An 8,910-nucleotide genomic window follows, 5' to 3' on the forward strand; every position below is an offset into this window, starting at 1 on the left:
GATATTTGGGGCTGTCACATTCTCTGATGTGATGGGAACATGTCATTAGTGACATCATATGTGAACACTTTATATAATGACCGCCAGGGGTCACTAAAGCCCTAGAATAGTTCCGGCAAAAGTCTATATAACAGGAAAATGTTAAATCCATATATATAGGCTATATACATACAGTCCCATGGTATTGGGCGATATAGCTACCTATTTGTATAGAGGGAGTAATGATCAGACTTAACGGTGCAATCATATGTCATTAAAATAAAATAATAACGTTTTATTAATAATCTTAATAGCGACGAAGAACGTGAACAAATATATAGAGTGCAGACAAAGGCTAAAATCCCCAGTGAAGAGACGGTAGAGAATATAAACCGGTAGATATTCAACTCTTTCTACCCGGATGAATTATCCATATTAAAGGGAACACAAAGTAGATAACCAAAATAATCGGTATATGGAGCAGGTAGGTAATTATCAATGTTAAACACATTTAAGGAGACAGCCTAAATTCAGTTAAAGTGGTTGTATATTCAAATAAACAGAACGGTAAGTATCTCTCAATTCTTGTATATACACACAAACCAAAACACCATATAGAAATATAGTTTATTTTGGCATAAAGTATAAATACCTAAGATGTTATATGGTGATGTTGTCAATGTATATACTTAAAAGCCAATATGTGGAGTCAGCCGAAAGTTAATCCAAAATTGGAAATACACTCTCCACATTATCGCATATACATACAGACGCAACCACCATGTAGATATATAATTCTATTGGCACACAAATTAATTGCCTGACATATACTAAGGTGACATTGCCCTGTATTGTCCATGTATATGATCGGAGGCAAGTAGCTGTGTTTAGGAAGAAACACCTCTGTTTAGGGTATTAATATAACCGTGTCTCCGTGTGTTCCCGGCAGGTTTACTCGCTGTCTCTTCCGGTGATCGTCACCGGCGTGACGTCACTTTACCCCGACGTACGTTTCACGTGCAACGGCACGCTTCTTCAGGGGAGGACGTCATGTGTGATAACATCAGCAAAGCGTGGGGCGGAAGTTGAGGTTACGTGTCACCTTAACTTTGAAATCTTCAGACTATTGAAGGGTTTGCTTACAAACCTTAACTACACTTTCACTAAGTGCTTTTCAATTGAATATATATACATATGAGAAAAAATAAGAGAAGACGCACTGTACTAGTGAAATATTGCTTGCACTATTTTAATAAAAAGGTAAATTACAATTGTTCAACTCGCAAACAAACAAAGGATAAAATGCATTCATGGGTGTAATACTCAAACTCCGACTCGGCTACTTTTGCCCCTCATGATCTCCCTTTTGCTTGCTCCACGGTGTGTAGCTTTTCCTGGAACCTGAAGTGGAGACGTCGCGCTCGAGACCTGTTCCTTCGGCAAAAGATACCACCACCTGGGAGACGTCGTCTCCCCCCCCTCTCTCATCCACTTACGTTTTCGTCCTCTGGATGTATTCCGTCTTTAGTGGGGATCTGGTCCGAAGTGAGGTAGCACTGCAGCGTGGGTTGGAGCCGGATAACACCTTACGCGTTTTGTTGCGTCTATGCAACTTCTTCAGTGGTTGAGTCTGTCCTGGATACGCCCCCATTTAAATCCTAAAAGACCAGCTGGAGCTAATCAAGTGCAAATCAGCATCATGGTAGTTCCTAATAATCTTAATTAATAAAAATACTATACCAACATCTATAGGGTAATAGCCAGAAGAGTCCCAGAATAATGCACTACATGGATTTTTACATCACAAATTAATAAACAAAGATACATAGTAATAGATTAATATCACTTGATACAACTAGTAGAAACAATGACTAAACATATCAAGTAGAAATTCATAAAATTAAAATAACTTAAGTTATGATACATAACCAATTTGGATTCACAAACCCCAATGAACAGTACTCTGAAAAAGAATATCATTACAATGAGCAGAACATGAGAAATGATAGATCTTTCATTGTGCCTCTTTTATGAGGTCTATCTGGACAGCACATGCAAACTTAGAACCCAACAGAGAGATGATAGCAACAGCCTGCAAGAGCAGGTGGGTAGACGAATAGAGAAGGTCAGCGGAGCAAGAATATAACAATTTGTATTACAACTAAACATGACTAATAAAAATACGTAACTATCTAATAAATAATACATCTGAACTAGACCTAAAATAATAACATAAATTATACGTTTGCTCTTGAAGAACTCTCTATGGGCCATCATCAAGAGAGTAAAAGAGATTATGAGCATAATGAACATATAAGTGGGGCCAGATCTAAAACCCGTTTAATAGAAACATCTATGGTATCTTTGCCTGTCTATAGTGCTACTTCCTCGATCTCTTCTTCTTTTTTAGAGAAACCCTTACAGCAAGACAATCAGGACAAGGGGGGCAATTACCCACGGTGGGGGAGACAGCAGATACCAGGCCTCAATATCCCAATAAGGGGGAAAAGAAGTTTAGAGGATCAAGAGGAAGCCAGTGCGTGCAAAGGAAGAAAAACAACGAACCAGTAGTAGTCCAGCAGAGCACGGTATTTACAATTTATCTGAACATATACTCACACCACATGAAATTCTGTTATTAGCCAAAGGATTATGTTTATGTCCGGACAATTCACCAACTAGTTATGCTTTATTTGTTGATCTAAATGACTGAGCCGCTGATTGACCCACCTGTGCTGGAGCAGGGATATCCTTAACACCTGACCTGTTGGGGTTCCCTGAGGACTGGAGTTGGGAAACACTGCTATAGAAAATCCTCCTGGTCGAACGATAGTCTCAGGGGTGGAGTCGATGACATTGAACATTTCTACGGGCCAGGTTTGGGTTAACACACCATATTCTGTGTTATCAATAATAATAATAATATTATTATTATTATTATTATTATTATATTCTGTGTTATCAATAATAATAATAATAATAATATTATTATTATTATATTCTGTGTTATCTCTAATAATAATAATAATAATAATAATAATAATAATAATAACACAGACTATAATATTATTATTATTATTATTATTATTATTATTATTATTATTATTATAGGAGATAACACAGAATATAATATTATTATTATCTCCTATAATAATAATAATAATAATAATAATATTATATTCTGTGTTATCTCCTATTGATTTGATTGAATGGAAGTTAACGCCTGGATCGGGTCCGCTAAATCGCTAACCTGTACGGGCACTTATTCCATAATCTTGAAACGGCCCTTTATAAAATGGGCCACATACGTGTTTTTTTCTTTACACATTTAGGTTCCTATAGTAGAAATGGGTTCTTGTGCATAAATGATGATTTATAACTGCACAAGGAACGTCTCAGGGAGGAATTCTATATCGGGAGATTGGGGCTGTTTGGGCTGTTTTAACTTCAATGGGGATTTCCGTCCAAAAACAGCATTCCGCTGCCGGATTGGACTACATAGAATAAGGCTCAGTTATACGCACCTAATGAGTTCACATTCCATTCCATACTCTTTACTCATCAATAAACGAGGCCCCCTGGTGGTTAAGAGATCATTTTGTCTCTCACAGACATGTCGGAAATACGCATTTGATTTTACTTATATTTTCATTTAGCCTTCAAATATCTGCCCTCTTAAAAGCCCTATAGTCCCTTAAACTTGCATAATGTCTACTGGGCATCAGACAACTTTTACGTACTAATATCTGTATTTTTTTTATTTTGGTGGTGAGGTCTAGTTGAAAATGACATTTTTTTGCACAATTTACTTTTATAAGTTTGAGTATATTTTATTTGAAGTCATTTGTTTTTTATTTACAGAACAAAGGGAACCAGTCACTCGCCTTTTAGTCATGTAACGTTTCATTATGTTTATGATCTTATTTAACACCAACTTTTTAAATAGTTAGGTTTCCTTGTATTGTAATTTTGTAAAGTGCATACACACATACATACTGTACATACACACATACATACATACATACATACATATATATATGTGAATATATATATATATATATATATATATATATATATATATATATATATATATATATATATATATATATATATATATTCACATACATACACACACAGATATATACACACACAGATATATACACACATACATGCACATACATACAGATACATATATACACACATACGTTCACATACATACACACGCACATATATACGTTCACATACATACACGCACATACAAGCATACATATACACAAGCATACATATACACACACAAACAGATACATGCATACATACACATGCACCTACATACAGATACATACATTCACATACATACACACACACACACATACATAAACCTACATATATACAAGCACATACATACAGATACATACACACGCACATACATACATACACCTACAAACATACAGATACATAAAGACATACATATATACACGCACATACATATATACATGCACATATATACATAAATACATACATACGTTCACATACATACGTTCACATACATACACGCACACACAAACAAGCATACATATACACACATACAAGCATACATATACACACACAGATACATGCATACACACACACATACAGATACATGCATACATACACACGCACCTAAATACAGATACATACATTCACATACTTACACCTACATACATACACACAAACGCACAAACATACACACGCACATACATACATAAACCTACATATATACAAGCACATACATACATACACATACATACAGATACATACATACACACGCACATACATACATACATACATACATACACCTACAAACATACAGATACATAAAGACATACATATATACACGCACATACATATAAACACACACATACATATATACACGCACATACATACATACAGATACATGTATACATACACCTACATACACCTACATACATACATACACCTACATACATACAGATACATGCATGCACACACATACATACAGATACTTACATCTACATATATACATACACGTACATACCTACAGATACATGCATACATACACACGCACATACAAACAGATACATACAGATACATACATAAACACACACGCACATACAGATACATACACCTACATACGTACAAATACATGCATACATACACGCACATACATACAGATACATACATACATAATGGATATATACATTTTTCTGTTTATTTACTTTTTTGCATCCGACTGGAATTAGTTCTACTGTTCTATTGTGCTCTCATTCAATCACTATTTTTGAAGACATTTTTGATAACTGACTCAAGGTAAAATCAGTTGCCAGACGAGACATTTGGATGTTAAAGTTGTTGAAGTGTGGGACAAGTACAGTGGCAGATTTCACAAGCAAAATAAGTTAAAAATAAATAGGCGATCCATATTCATCGGAGCCAGGAAAGGCCCCTGAACCACCACCAACCCGCGCAGGCTCAGTTCCAAAGCTGAAGGCTAACCGGACAAGCCACAGTAGTAAGCTGGGGGATAATACTTGCCAATTAACTGTTCGGTTACACTTCTAAACGTTTCATTAGTCAAACTAACTTCATCAGGAGGTAGAAGTGTATCCCCCAGCTTACTACTACCCAGCGCGGGTTGGTCGTGGTCCACGGCAATACCCTGTGGCGTCAGTGTGCAGCGGGTGGCGCCGTGGAGTCAGAGCTCATACTGTGGGTCTCCCCCAGAGCCGGTAGTTTATTGGGGTGGCATTGATTCGTTCTGCTGTACTGCTGAACTGGTACAGAGTTTGTCGCCTTAAAGGGACAGTACGCTGGTGAATCTTCAAGCACGCAGACGTGTTCCTGGATTGAGTGCCACACCGGCGCCCTGTTCAGCCCTGTTCAGCCTTTGCAGTGACTGGAGCAGGAGAACCGTAGGATTAGCTGACGCTCACCCTACGTATTTGATCCATCATCAGAGCGGTAACATGTACCCCGAACATGCCCTGTCCCACTGCCGTGTCCGTGCAGTACCTGCATATTATACCACTTTAATATTTATAATTATACCTGTACTATTTTACACTGAGAGGCCGCGCGCTACCTTTTTGTCTTCACAAGTGATCTTTATGGTGTTGCGCCATCATTACTGACGAGCAGCAGAACATCTCATCACTGAAAAGGTTGAAAAGTACTTTCCTATTGTGCACATATATGGTTTAACCACTGGGTTTTATATAAGGTATTATATATAAGCATTGTCACATTCACATCAGTTAATTTTACAATTTGTGCGCAGTTTTCTTTTTCTTTCTATAGATGTGCGCTAACCGCTATACGTGTGCACGCTATATGTGTGCGCTATCTGCTATACATGTGCACGCTATATGTGTGCGCTATCTGCTATACATGTGCACGCTATATGTGTGCGCTATCTGCTATACGTGTGCACGCTATATGTGTGCGCTATCTGCTATACATGTGCACGCTATATGTGTGCGCTATCTGCTATACATGTGCACGCTATATGTGTGCGCTATCTGCTATACATGTGCACGCTATATGTGTGCGCTATCTGCTATACATGTGCACGCTATATGTGTGCGCTATCTGCTATACATGTGCACAATACAGTAAGCCTGGTTTCAAATCAGACTATAGGAAAAGTCATATTTTCTTTTTTAACACGAGGCGCTGGCGCTTTGTAGCTGTAACCAGCAGACCTGTGATTTCCAGTACTTACACCGTTCATTCTGCACCTGCTACATGGGACATTTCTGGGGATTTCCTATGCAGCTGAAGGCGTCGCTCTGGTGCTATTCCCACCTGGGAGGGAACCGCGGGCTGAATCCCAGTGTCGGCTTTACTTGTGACCCTGGGAAAGTTGGCTTATGTCCCCGGTGCCTCTTGCATCAAAATCAGATTGCAAGCTCTGCGGGGCAGACTCATTGTGCCGGCAACATTCGATGTGCAGAGCTGTATGAGAAAATAATAACAACCTTAAATTATATATGTACCGTATTTTTAAACCACAATATAAGCAAATGTTAATGTCACAAGCTCATATAGTATGCAGGCAGTCCTCGTTATCTGACGTTTCGCTTACTGACGAACGCGGTACCCGACACCGCACAATGCAGTAACCGGACGCATTGTCCGATGCCGAAATTGCGCATCCGACAGTCACGCCACCGATTAACATTGGACCCGCTTACCGACGGCCCGTTAACTGGCGGCGGTTTGCGGGACGCGTTCACGTCGGATAACCGAGGACCCACTGTACATCTATATAGTATAATTGGTATACATCTATATACTGTAGTATCGTATACATTATTAGATCTGAAAAATTATTAAAGCAGCAGTGCCATTGGCAAAAATATTTTCTGGTTAAAACAGCAAACAAATCTGAAACTGCAGGAGTTACGTGCTCTGTGTATGTTCTCATCAGTTATTTTTTTTAAATTTTTTTGCTGTGTTATCACAATTTGAATTTCCTTTGTATTTTGGCCGCGATTTCTTTTCCTGTCATATCGGAAACATGGAAACCGCTGTTTGTTTAATATGTGTGAATGGCAACATCCCTTTTAACTTAAACGTGTTAAAAAGATGCACTGTTTCCAATCCCTGTGTACTGATGAATTCATGTATTTTACATGGAAACCCATTATTTAGAGGTATACAGTGTCACCCCAGGGGTCGGACTGCTTACCTGCAGTATTAATGTGTCCTCTGATTTCAGTAGTAATATTCTGAAATAACTTCTCGTCTCACTTTTCTTATGCTCTCTCTGCCTGATCGGCACTAGTTTCCAGCCATACTGTACATCTCTTTAATAAACATTATGTTACTGGTTTCTTCTGCCGCGCTCTATCATTTTGAGGGTTGTCTTCATTATGTTTGTGGGTCACAGCTAGTCCGAATTCCACCACTTGGACAACCCCGACAGCAGGGGTGGCCGACTCCAGTCCTCAAGGGCCACCAACAGGTCAGGTTTTTAGGATATCCCTGCTTCAGCACAGTTGGCTCAATCCGTGGCTCACCACCTGTGCTGCAGCAGGGATATCCTGAAAACCTGACCTGTTGGTGGCCCTTGAGGGCTGGAGTTGGTCACCCCCAGTCTTGGGAACTCAGGGAACTACTAGGCAAGACTAAGGCAGGCCTCAGGGTTAGCTGCTGCGCGTGCGGCGGGAACAAGATCCGCTACTCTATGAGGCCGGGCCCAGTAGCGGTCTGCACGCGCGTGTAGAGATCGCAATACGTGACCACTTTTCTTGTGGCGACGGAGCGCTGGCCACGTCGCGGCTGCGGTCCAGCCAATGAGGGCGAACCATCCGCGTGACATCATGGCTGCGCATCCCCGTCGCGCGCTGCCTGGAGTCCACCAGGTCGCGCTGACTCGGGTAACGAGACAGGTAAGCGGGCACTGGGGCCTCAGCCTTAGGCCTTGCCCCTGCTGCCTACTACAGCATCCGCTGTGGCGGACGCTGCGTGCACGAGAGCCCTCCCCGCAATGGCGCCGGGCCCGCTGCGAGGGGGGACCGCAGCGCTCGCGCGAGAGCTACTCCTGCTCTCAATAGAATTGAGAGCAGGACTCGCGTCGAGCGATTAAGCACGCCCCCCGGCGGTTCAGCCAATGAGGGCGAACCTGCCGGGTGACGTCATGGCCGCGCCCCCATCTCTCCTCCGCCACGCCCCCCCCCCCCCGGTCTCTGCTCCTGCATTGAGCTGCAGACCGGGGAATCGGCTGAACGCGCCGCCAAAAGCGCGGGCGCGCGTTACAGCGTCGTGACCGGGGCCTTAGCCTTAGAGAACAGAAAGCTGTCTTTATCTGACTTTTGACCCTCAGTTGATAAGTGATTTCGTTTACTTTCACTGTGCATAACAGGAGAATCAGATAACGGTTTCTTTAAGGTCATGGTTTTCTAGCAGCATGCT

General features: G+C 40.8%; 1 long non-coding RNA gene across 7 annotated transcripts in view; it reads left to right on the plus strand.

Moving 5' to 3' along the window:
- The window catches only part of LOC142467344 (uncharacterized), a 49,708-nt gene that overhangs the window by 11,851 nt on the left and 28,947 nt on the right, over positions 1-8,910 (plus strand). For 6 of the 7 annotated variants that reach the window (XR_012788371.1, XR_012788370.1, XR_012788374.1 and 3 more), the window contains 2 exons: positions 929-1,681; positions 2,390-2,567. This is a non-coding gene — a long non-coding RNA (uncharacterized LOC142467344). The remainder of the gene's footprint in view (positions 1-928; positions 1,682-2,389; positions 2,568-8,910) is intronic. The other variant, XR_012788375.1, reaches the window with a different exon arrangement.

The sequence above is a fragment of the Ascaphus truei genome, chromosome 16, assembly GCF_040206685.1.
Source record: "Ascaphus truei isolate aAscTru1 chromosome 16, aAscTru1.hap1, whole genome shotgun sequence".
Lineage (NCBI taxonomy): Eukaryota > Metazoa > Chordata > Amphibia > Anura > Ascaphidae > Ascaphus > Ascaphus truei.